This window comes from Montipora capricornis, chromosome 1 (genome assembly GCF_036669925.1).
Source record: "Montipora capricornis isolate CH-2021 chromosome 1, ASM3666992v2, whole genome shotgun sequence".
Classification (NCBI taxonomy): Eukaryota; Metazoa; Cnidaria; class Anthozoa; order Scleractinia; family Acroporidae; genus Montipora; species Montipora capricornis.
Genome location: NC_090883.1, coordinates 3,536,173 through 3,548,672, shown reverse-complemented (window position 1 = coordinate 3,548,672; position 12,500 = coordinate 3,536,173). Strand labels below are relative to the sequence as shown.

The window sequence follows — 12,500 nt, the reverse complement described above, 5'->3', positions numbered from 1 at the left end:
CACATGAAAAACCACTTAAAGACCTTATTGGTATTCTCACGGTTGGACTGGAACATCATCAACATAAGTCCCTTTTTGACTTACGGCTGTTTCTGCTTAGGTGGCCTCATACACCACAAGCCTTTCTTGAAACGTCACTGCCAAGGCGAGGGGGGGTCAATTTTCGCTTGGTATGTACCGCTGGCCTCTCAGAACCCCTTCCCCTTTATAGTCTATTTTATGGCCAATTATAGACCCCATCTTAGTCACTTTTGGGTAAATGTACTTTTAGCGACCCCAACTTAGTCACTTTCTGTTTATGCATAAACCTTACATATAGCCTTTTAATTATTGTAAGTTCAAAACGGAATGTAATGCGACTAGTAAATTTTAAATCGACAGCGCCACAGTTCTTTCTGTAACAACTTCTTTACCGCGAATCTTTCCATTTTTAAATCCCACTAGCCAGAATTTTCTTACCCCCAAAATCCCGACAATTTGCGACCCCATTTTAGTAACTCTGTTGAGAACTCTGTTGAAAATGCAACCCCATTATAGCCAATTCAGTTGTGAAAATGCGACCCCATCGAGCGGCACATCCCAAATGGCCTATTAATAGGAAGTACACCCCCCCATGAGTGGGCCGTTTCTGCTGGAGAGAACAGGACAGCCACAGAAGTATGTGGCTTCTTTAACGTCCCACAGGGAACTTACGAACATAGAAGATGTTTGTGAGACGGGGCCTACAGTTTATAGTCCTTTTTCGAGAAGACTTAAAAGTCTAACCATTTGCAGATGCAAAGATTTTACAAAGGCAGCACTTTCTCCTCAGTTATTTTAAGATCCTGAGTGTTGATCCGGGAGGGGTTCGAACCCGCGACCTCCCGCATGTCAGCCCGATGCTCAACCAACTGAGCCATGCGATGAAGGGATCATCCAGTATCAGCCTCTCCTTTATGCTGTTTCCAGTTTAACCGTGAGAATACCAATGTGACCGATTTCCTTAAACCTTATTGGTTTGGCTAGAGGTGATTAGCAAGTGCTATTAACCTCCCAGGGGCCGAAAAGAAACAATATAGACTGTTGATTGGTAAAAGCGTTTCAAATCTGCAGTTCCGCTATGACTTTCTTATATTCTTTGTCATACTCTGACTTCTTACAGGGTGTGAAAATTGAAGCCCCAACTCAGACTCGCTCCAAGATGGCTTGATGGCTCAGTGGTGGAGCTTTGGAGCATTTTAGGGCCCTGTCCACACGTATCCGAATATTTTGAAATCGTAACTTCGCCTTCCGTCCACACGTATCCGGTGAACCCGGTATGCCAATTCGCATCTTTTGAATCTACTCTCCAGAGTAGAAAGCTTTGCATACACAAAGAATATGGAATCGGGTGGACTGTCGAATCAACCCGTTCTCGCTCCTGAATGGACCTTACTGGAGTTGTGGCAAAACCTGATAACTCCGATATCGTGAATTTAGAAGACTGAAAGCGTGATATGCTTGAAAAGAAACCAAAGTGTATGGACATAGGACTCGAACCTGGGAATGATTATTGTTAACCCGTAACCTAACCACTTGACCACCACACCGCAAGCTGCCAAGGGACAATATTTTAAACAGTATTTGATTTATAATGCTGTATTATCATTCGCAAACAAACAACATTAAACACTACAAAAGGTAAGATTCCAAACTTCACGCAGTTCACGACAAAGCTAAACATTTTACAATCAAAGCTTAGGCCTAAATTATTAATCTAGCTTAGGTTTAATTACTCTACAGCAGCGATATTCTATCAGTGTTCTATGGTAGACTTAAATAAATGTTTTTTTGAAAAAGGCGGTGCCTTGATCTTCAGTGGTAAAGCGGAAAAAAGAAACTCCAGGTTCAAATCCAATCCACGGATATATATTTTTTATTTCCTAACCACAAGTCCTGGGACGGTCTTCTAAATTAACAAATCAGGATAATCGCGAATTCATGGGCGAAAACTTGTTGGTCGAATCCGGTTATTTTTGAATCCGATTACGTTGCAAACTCAGATCCAGTCTGTACCGCGTAAATATTCAACATGGCCGCTTAACGAAATGCTATCGCTTCTCTTGTCGCTCGCATGCTCTGTTGACAATAGTCATGGAGAAGTCCTGGGTTATAGGACGAATCCGGATACGTGTGGACGCGGGCAAACTCGATTTGAATACTTTACGTGTGCACGTGAAATGTTTTGAATCCGCAGAGAAAAAGTTGCGGATTCAAAAATACCCATATATGTGTGGACGGGGCCTTGGAAACGACGATTGTCACGGCAACATTAACGCCACAAAACAAAAATGTATAGATGTTATTGAACTAGCTTGTTCGGTCCGTACTGGGAAAATATTGGTCGAGTTGGACCAAGTTTCAGGCTCAGTCCAAAAACTTACGGACCGAACAAGCTAGTTGTTCAATAAGGGTTTTATTATATTGCTCTCTTGCGCAGGGTTATCTACTCCTTGAGTAAAATTTGCTTGCATTGTCTAACGTTAATGAGATTGAGTAATTGTGAAGGACGCACGATAGTGGAAGTTTTATTGTTCACCACAATCGTTCTGTCATGGGTGCGTCAGGCCTGTTGCCCGTTCAGGCCTGGACTTTGCGACAGTCAGTTATCCAAAATCAGCCAGTCGTTTTCGCTTTAAAAAGCTTTTAAAACAATCTGTCATCTCCACATATTACAGCGCACCGGTGGCTCAGTTGGTTGAGCACCGGGCTGTCACGCGGGAGGTCGTGAGTTCAACTCCGGCCGGGCCAACACTCAGGGTCTTTAAATAACTGAGGAGGAGAAGAGGAGAGGAGAAAGTGCTGCCTTTGTAATTACATCTGCAAATGGTTAGACTCTCTAGTCTTCTCGGAGTCTTCTCACAACCTTTCAATGTTCAAAATCCTGTGGAACGTAAAAGAACCCGCACACTTGTCGCAAAGAGTAGGGCATGTAGTTCCGGGTGTTGTGGTCTGTCTCTTGTGCTATACCATGTTGGGAGGATAAAAGGGCGCACTTAATTTGGAGCCTCGCTATGTTGTGCGGCCCGCACCACAGTCTGTTTCTCTGTTGTTGTGAAAGTGATTAAATAAATAAAATAAACATATTAATTGGCGTAGTTTATATGCAGTTTACTTGTGTGCACAGCGGTTTTGTCTTGCTTCTTTGTTTATTCGTTTGCGTATTTGTTTATTTATTACAGCTTAAATGTTTTTCTTTTTTTTTCTATATATTTTTTTTCAGTTTAAATATTTTATAACAACTTTGATATCTAGTTACTCTTCCGCATGCCCAGCCACTCGGTGCGATTAGCTTTTGCGATTTCTGAGTGGCTGTGCTCTTTCTCTAACAATTGCTTCCTTTTAATGATTCTACACTTTTGTATTACGAGCACAATAAAGATTGTTGTTGTTGTCATTATCTAAGACCATCTTTCGCCTTGATCAATGGAAACAATATTCCTTTTCGAGGTCCGACTTCTTCCTCGCGAGACCTCCTCGTTCTTCCGCCGGTTCTCAACTTTATCTTTACAGATTCTTGGAAAAAAACTCGAATAAATTCATGATTATATAGATTTCCACCGGTTTAAAGTTGCGTTTTTGTACCAAGCACAAAGCACTCCACCTATTGGGGATATGTATCAAATCAAATCAAAGCCGATCAAAGTAGATCATGTTCAGTGAACCAACAAACTCAACTGACAAATGACGCCGAAGCAAATTTCCCTTTCGTAAACGGTCGTTGCCATTTGAAACGGTCGATGCCATTTATAACGGTCGACTACACACTTCACTTCAAAGAAAATTAAAAGAAACAAACTAAGAAAAAATATTACCAAAATTAAGACAAAAAAGGAAAAAAAAAACATTTATAAAAGAAAAACTGGAGGAAAAAAAGACTCTGAAAATTTCAAGACTCGAACTCGGGTTCTTAGCCCTCACCCTAAACAGAACCCTAAATCTTAACACACGCAGAGTAGTACACTCAATATACTCAGTCTCGAAAATCAAGGTCAGTTTTTCTGAGATTATCGTTTTTGGAAAACTACATGGGAATCCACTGACAAACTATCGATTTTTCTGTGCACTGTCAAGTATTTGTTACTGGGTCTGTCGCAGTAAGCGCGTGAGCCTGGCAAGTTCGCCCAGTCAGAAGCTTCCATGAAACTTGACCAGCACTTTTTTCAGAATAAAATTAGCAGTGACAGATGTCAGGTTATTTGTAAAATTCTTAAATTTGTGCATCAGTGTTTTGTATTACCAAAGTCAATGTAAGAACTTGCATATCCATTTGGCGAAAACAAACAAAACCGAACAAAATTGAGTAAAATCACTTTTGTGTGACTAATTTTATATACATCAAATCAGACATTAAAAAAAGCCATTTTCAGCTCCTGATAATTGGTCCACTCGCTTGCAAAATATGCCATTTTAATCAAAAGTAGTGACGCCTTTAGTTTCCTTGCCATTAGTGCAAAATAATTGTAGGTATTTTTTGCGTTGAAAATTACTCTAAAAACCTTTTCGATTGCTCGTTTTCAAAGTGGATGAACACGAATAATATTGACCTAGCTTCAGCTTCAACGCTAATTTCAATTTATGTTACTTGAGATGTGCTAAGTGGCACATTTTAAATTTGTCTCGGCGACTGGGGAATATTAATTGCAGAAACTTGAAACTTGAAAGATTGTACGAGCTCCCACGATTTAGGAAAGATGATATGATTTTTAAAAGGCTACCATTTAACAATTTTTAGCAGTTTCTACGAAATGTATTTAGGATTCATCACTGACTGAAATGTTTTTATTTTTCCCTAAAAGTCGAGTGTCTGAAAGTTTCTGATAATCTTGCTGCTAACAAATTAGGTTGTTAGTCAATTCTTCCTACACTCAGCGTAACTGAAAAATTCACGCACATTTCGCAACTCTGCCCCGGCGAGTGTTGTTTGGTTAGGTTTGGTTACCTGCCTCCACTAAAATAAGATAATAACTTTAAAGCACAGAACATAATGTATACAATTAAAATTGCTTGGACTTTTTCCATTGAAAGCATTTGTATCCTAAATAAATGAATTTCAAAAACGCTTGTTTTGGTTTTCAAATATCCCGTGCGTCGCCATCATTGAATAAGTGTCACGTGACAATAAGGGCGAACCGTAACACGTCACAATTGTTCAAGATGGCCGCTCCCGGGAAATTTGAAAGTAAAAATAGGTGATTCTAAAATTCTTTTTCTACTTCGATTTAAATATTTTTTAAAGAAAATTGACGAACCCTTTTCGCTGCAAACATTATTTTGTTGGGTTTAAAAATATTCATTAGTCATAGTGGAGGCTCCCTTTAGAGCCAGAGCTTCGAGGCAGCTTTGTACATAATCAGAGAGAGATTTAGCATCGTGTTTACGTTGAAATGGAAGACTGGTTGTTGTTATAAAAGAAAGACAATTCTCTTATTCTTACTTTTCTCTCTCCCCTTGAGAAGTCGCCTCAGTGATATCTGTAGCTAACAGGAAAGAGAAATCACTAAAATCAAGGTAGTTTTTCTAATTCTTCAGCTGTAAGTTGCAAATTTCAGCCTGATGTGTTTGCCTTTTGCCGTTAACGCGATACTCGCCAATTGTCAGTCCTCTCAGTATTTGGTATTATTACATACTCAACAAAATATCGCGTTTCTGATTGGTCAATGACGAATGCATGAATAGGTTATAGTGTGCAATATGGAAGTTTCTATGGAAACAAAGAGATTGAGTGTTTTTTTTTTGAGTATATAATAACTAAAAAGTCGTATGAACTTGAAAGTGCATTTTGTGATTTATGGTCACTCATGATGTTTTTCAAGTTCTCAAATTGCACTCGTCTGTGGCTCGTGCAATTTTGAGAACTTTGAAAACATCACTCGTGCCCACAAATCACGAAATGCACTCTCGTTCATACGATTTCCTATGCATACTTTTTATACGTTTTGTAGTTCATGGATAAAATTCTAAGTTTTTCTTTGGAACGCAGTCAAACGAATGCCTTGCTTTTCAGTTTAGAAATGTCTTAATCTTCTGTCCTTCGTTAAATATAGACATGACAGTTCTTTGTTGTTGCTTTTTGGTTGTGAACGACGATTGTTTTCGAGAAATCATATCATGTTGGATTTGTGAAGGAGTTTTTGAATCTAAACAAACCAATCTCGTCCTTTAGAAAAATTTGAATCTCAAACTTCTCTTAGGTGGGCTTTAGAATGCCACATTGTTTTAATGACGTAAAACCACTTGAGTCAGGAAAACGGAGACCATGCACTTATCTTCGTTAAGTAAGTGTCGGGAATTAAGGAACTAGAGAAAATATTTCATCAGAGCTTGTTGTTTGGGATTATTCCTTATAGACTAATTTTGCGTCATTAAACCAAGGACATGACGTGCGACAGTGATGACGTGGTGGTAGAGACTTGAAAGTTGTTTTGTCCTTTGAAGGTTACAAGACTTTATGCATGACAGTTATAAAAGTATCCTCGAGTAAAATTGGTATTTGTATTAAGAAATTCTAACTTATCAAGATAAATTACAGAATGATGTTGCTTTAGAATATTAGGGACGAAGAGTTTCGACAGCGACGAAAACGTCATCGTCACACTTATTTAACTTAATACATAAATGCAATAAAATACATACTTAATTGTAAACTCCCCATAGGGGCTTTTTAGGGCCAATCAAAAAAAAAAATCAACGAAACGACAGAACACAAAACAACAAATGTCCCAACTGGCCGGAAGCAAACCAGTCGGCTATTTGCAAGCGCAGCCGAGAAGTTGAACTAGGGACTACCAGAAACAAAATCCAAGGAGTGGTCAGTGCGAGTCTCGCCCTTACCACTGATCTCTACTACCTCGTTAAAACATACCAAACATTGATCTAAGAACTGAATTTTGTTGAATGTTGTCGAAAGTTCACCGTTGCGTGCCAACGTTTTCCATAGAGCTTGAAATTTTGGTTTCTGCGCGCAATTCGCAACAAACAAACTGGCCTTGTGCATGGCTAATCAGCTTTCATAGCGCGGAAGCAAAGCATGTGTACAAGGCGCCCATCCAGCAGCACAGCACAGCACCTTAGCCAGATGTAATTACCTTAAAGTCGATGATTTTTGTAGTGCGCGAACTTTATTGTAGATTTGCAGGGAACAGGGAATAAAGGCACATTTGAGTTCCAACCGCGCATGCGAGCTATTGCGAATGTATATTTGAAGTGAGCGTTATATACGGAAGAGAAAAGTCATCCTCGGACTTATCTCGGGACAATTTAACCAATTGTATCTTACAGACACCTTGGTGTCGATCGACGTCGTCGTTGGAGATTTTAACCCCCAAATAGAGCTTAAATTATTTTGATTATTATAATTACAGTATTATCTTCATCATCATCTTTATTATTCTAATTATTATTAGAACGTTCTTTCCCTTTAGGCCCGGGTTCGCGGGTGGATCACTGATGAAATGATATAGGACATGATAGGTTCGTGACAAAATCGAAACAAAACTATATACCCACCATAGATATTTTTTCACCAATTAGTTGTGGTGCTGATTGAAAAAACAAAACGACCCGCAGCCAACCAGCTTTAAGAAAATGGCAGATCAAATAATTTTCGTCAGCTTTAGGGTTGGTAATGTCAACAAGTGTACAAGTGCAAAGCTCTAGAATGTGTCATTCGACCGAGATGTCTTTCTACTTTCGTTCTTGGGCGTGGCAAGGAAGCCGCCAACGTCACAGCATGAGCAAATATGCCAAAGTGAGCGTTTCGAGAATCACTAATCCCAGATGCTTATGTCGTGCAGTCATTATATTGAACTTTTGGGTCTGACAGACACTCGAAGGTGAACTTAGCATTTCAAGGAAGTGATACGGTGATTTCGCCATAACAGGAATTGGTCGATACAAGTTATGTGGCGTTTAAAAGGCTGAATGAAATTGGCAAACACAGGTTCGTTTTTTTATTACCACGTCAACTGTTGCACGAATATTTGAAAATCGACGTTTAAACGAACCATTTTTGCGAGCAAACTGTTGATCATTAATTTAATTAAGAAAGATTTGTTTAGCGCCAGCGAAGCAAAATGTTTAACTTTTGATTTTGCTTTTGGAATACTATTTTCTTATTTCGTTAACTATCATTATTCATCTTGATGCAAATGTGACACAAATCCAAACGACTGTTTACCTCTTTCGAAAAAGAAGGAAACCGTCTTTGTCGTGTACTTTTGCCATATTTCATTACTGTTCTACGGAGAGATACGTGAAAAAATTTGAAACGTAGTCCATGAACTTGGATTAAACTAACAGCAGACGAGTTTCCTGGAGAAATTGAATTGCACAGTAATGTGGCTTTCCTGTCAAAATTGCCATTTGTCAACAAATTGCGTAAATAACTCTTAATGAAACCTTTTAGTGGCCCGCTTGTAAATTTGTCAAAAATCCATTTTTTCGCAGACATGTCATTAGATTTTCAAACAGCACGAAATCCTAAGGAAAACAATTTTGCACATTAGAGAACTGCAAAAGAAACTATATTTAAAAACAATGCATCCATTACGATATAGTCATTGTTATTGAGAATCAAGAGAGCGTAAAGCGAAATCTCTCAAAGAGAAGCCTTAATTATATTTTTTCACCAGCACGAATTTACGCTGAATCTCGCTTCCCCGCTGATCTGTTAACCCCAATTTTTTAACTGATATGTGAATTCATCACTTTACGATGTCCAAAAGGTATTTACTTCATCGATCGTAATCGAAATCAATAATTGTACGCATTTATGTTTTCGTGTTAATATGCGTTGGCGAATTTTACACTGGGGAAGACATGCAATATCGGCCCTACGACAATATCAAGTTGTCATCGTATATATATCTCAAGTCATGTTTGGAGATTTATCTTAAAATATTTTTGGGTTAAACAGGAAATCAAAATAAAGTTGAAGAAAAAACTCGTTAAACTCGTTGACCTCTCTAACTTTCTTGGTTTTTGCGGCTAAAAAAATTCGTGGGCGTTTTTTAGATATCTCGCGGAAATCCCCTTTGATTCTTAAGATTTAAATTTCAATATCGTCTTTTGCTTTGAACGCTAACAAAGTTGTTTGTTGTTGGTTGTGATAATCACGAACAATTTCAATTGAACTTTAAACCGAGCAGATGTCACAGAGTACTAAACCGTCACAAATAAACCGAACTTATTTATCGTATATAAATGAACTCCGGCTTTACGACGTCAATCCACTGTCATTGCAATAAAAGGAAGCTCTGATGTCCACATCTACAAATGTTTCCACTTTTCGCCGTATAATTCAGGTCTTGTCCTGAAGAAAGGAAAAACTATTATTGATATCAATCACAAATGTGGAATTCATAAAGTTGCAATTTGAAGATTGAACGTGCAGGTAACTTGAAATGGAGATTGATTGTCTCGTTGAAAGAACCGGTACTTTTGTAAGAATTACAAGTTATCAACGAAAAATCATGACTTATTGCCTTTGGTTCTATTTTTGTCAGTTGTACAGATTGGTTGGCGACAACTGACTCAATAATTTCTCATTTTATTTGTTTTTGCAGTTTTTTTTCACCGCAGCCGAGCGATCAAGGAGGAAACCACCAGCTTCAGTCAATGACAACCTTGTAACATCTCAGCAAACAAAAAAGTGAAACTTGCGTCTTTAACTCAAGCTCAAGGAGATGGATAACTTGTTTAAAAACGAAGCACTTGCCAGAAACTTCACGACCAACTCAAGCGAATCCCCTACTACACAATCAAACAGTCCTCTATCAGCAGTTATTGCCTTAAGCATCGCTAACATCGGCTCCATAATACTGGGTACGCTCGGAAACTTCCTGGTTATAATATCCGTGATCATCAACCGAAACATGCGATCTACAACCAATTTCTTTATTGCATCGTTGGCGGCAGCGGATCTCGTTGTAACATCGATATGTATGCCGCTGTTTTATGTGTACTATGTGTTAACTTGGCCTGTCTGGCCGTTTGGGAAAGCAGGTTGTAGAATCGTGTCTTTTTTGGTGCATATGTCCGTTATGGCGTCGGCACTGAGCCTGTTGTCTATATCGTACGATCGTTTTCTCTCTGTTTTTTTCCCGATGAGAAAATTCATCACGAAGACTAGAGCTAAGATGCTAGTCGCTTTTATTTGGTTTGTTTCCCCGCTTCTTCTTCTTCCGTCGCTTCTTCATCACGACACGAAACCCACGATGAAAGACGGCAAGAAAGAAGTTATGTGTATTGAATCTTGGGACACTCCCCAAGAAACGCATTCGTACCAAATGTACCGCGTATCTTGTTACTTTTTGTTCGTGTTACAGATCTCAGTTGTGTACTTTTTAATTGGCTTCCATTTGTACAAACGCCAGCATCCAGGGGAACAGACGTGTCAGAACAAAACTAAAGAGCTTCTGAGCAAACGAAAGATAATTAAAATGTTACTTCTCGTGGTTGCTCTATTTACCCTCTGTTGGCTTCCATACATTATTAACAAACTCTTGAATATTTTCCCTCCAAGACCGAATCATGTCCCACCAAATTTGTTTGTTTTCGTTGCCAATTTTCTGGCTCTGCTGAACAGTGTTGCAAATCCTCTAGTTTACGCTGTTCTTAACAAGAACTTTAGAACAGCGTTCAAAAACGCCCTGCGTTGTAATTGCAACTACGAAGTCGAGCAAAGGCGTCGAGCCGTGAGGCTTCACGAGGCAAACCAAAAGACGCAAGCAGTCAGAAAGTTTGACTGTAGACGATCACCGAAGGACTATTTCAATGCCGTTAAGTGAAAATCCCATGGCTATATTGGCTAACAGAGTGGGAAACGACGATGACCGATTTAGGGGTTTAGCATTTTCAAGCCTCGGACAGAATACAATCTTGGAAATGAAAGACGTGGACGACTGGAATACTCCAACGCGAAGGGATTCGGAAATTCGCCGAGTATGCTTCGAAAATGAATTGTTTGACGCTGTAGACAGCGACGACCAAAAGCTTGCCACTGACTTACACAATGGGATTCAAAGTGTGAATCAAGAGGCGGTGGAGTTGTCACATGCGCCATCGTCCCAACCAAGAAGCGACGTCTTCTCATCTCCCGTTAACGAAAACATTCACAGCAATGCAGGGTTTGAGGAATGAAGACATGAGAACAATGTGAGAACATTTAATATATGAATAACTACACTGAGCGATGAGCTATGAAACTTAAGAGCTTTAAAGAGCTTGTAAGAAAGGTACCGAAATGAATTTCACAGCACTGAAATCCATTGTAAACTAGATGCTTCTGTGAAGCATACACTGGCTTGCCTGTGGTACGTGCTACAGAAAATCAGAAGGCACTGAATTGTGTGGTATTGAAATACAGCATTCCAGTCTCTGAAGAATAACAAATAAAAGAGAAGCGAGAAACATTGGCTTCTGGGCTGACATGTTGATAATTTTCAAGTTCCCTCACAACTTCTTTTCACCACAAGTGTGCCCTATGAGCATCCGAAAATTTTGTAATACTAAACTTCACTGAAGTCAAGCCCTGTTTCGCGGGGTTAGTGTTGGGATGGGAGACCAAAACAATAAACCCCTCATGGAAAACAGAAACATCTGACCGAAAATACTATTAACGCTAACAAATGCGAACTCAGCAAGGTACAGATTCTGTTAGCTTGCTTTATGCAAATTAAATATTGATGAAAAAGCAAATAAATATTGATACACAGTTTTCAGAAAGAGCAGAAGGAAGTTTCTCGGACGGTCGATCGAGAATAAAATATTTACGACATGAAAACAACATTAATTTTGAACCGTGAATATAGAATATAAAAAGTTACGATCAGCGACAAACATTTTGGGAGATTTTTGCTACGTTCAAGTAAATTGCAAAATCGAAAGTGACATGGCCGGAATTCAGCGGGCGTCGTGATTGAGTTACCGCGGCATGTTTACTCGCCAAACAGTGAAGCATCTGTGTCAAATGATGGCAAGATACCGGGTTTTTGTAAGTTTCTTTTTCTGTCAAGTGTTATAAAGTTTGACAATGAAATGAGCGAAGTCAAAACAAAGATCACAATCGCCCAACTCTTGTTTATGCAAAGTCAAAATTTACTCTCCAAGACGCGTACGACGTTATTTATCACCAGGTAATTCCATCATTTTGGAAATAGCAGCTACTTTATTATTCATCTGCGTCACAAGTTTTCACTGATTTTGGGCCTCATTTTGTTGAAACTCAAGCACGCTTCCAACAGGCCTGTGAACCCTTCCTGCTTACACACAGGCAGCCCAAGCTCAAAATGTTAGGAGTACAGTGTAACGTGACATATGCCATATTACATAACTACGCGAAACGTGACTCCCGCCTTACAGCATATGGAGGTATTGTGTTACAACGGTTTGAATTTGTAAAGGTTTGTATGGGAAGGCAACGGCTTTGCTGGAAAAGTCAATTATTCTTATATTTTGTGAATAAAATCTACTTACCCTGT

General features: G+C 39.2%; 1 long non-coding RNA gene and 1 pseudogene across 1 annotated transcript; one reads left to right on the top strand and one right to left on the bottom strand.

Annotated features, from left to right (window-relative positions):
- Positions 1 to 2,836: 2,836 nt before the first annotated feature.
- LOC138040488 (uncharacterized) lies at positions 2,837 to 5,591 on the bottom strand. The gene is made up of 2 exons (XR_011130690.1): positions 5,456 to 5,591; positions 2,837 to 3,064 (listed from the first exon to the last, which is right to left on the bottom strand). It is a non-coding gene; the product is annotated as an uncharacterized lncRNA (long non-coding RNA).
- Positions 5,592 to 7,821: 2,230 nt separating this feature from the next.
- On the top strand, positions 7,822 to 11,431 carry LOC138039912 (QRFP-like peptide receptor; annotated as a pseudogene).
- Positions 11,432 to 12,500: the final 1,069 nt, after the last annotated feature.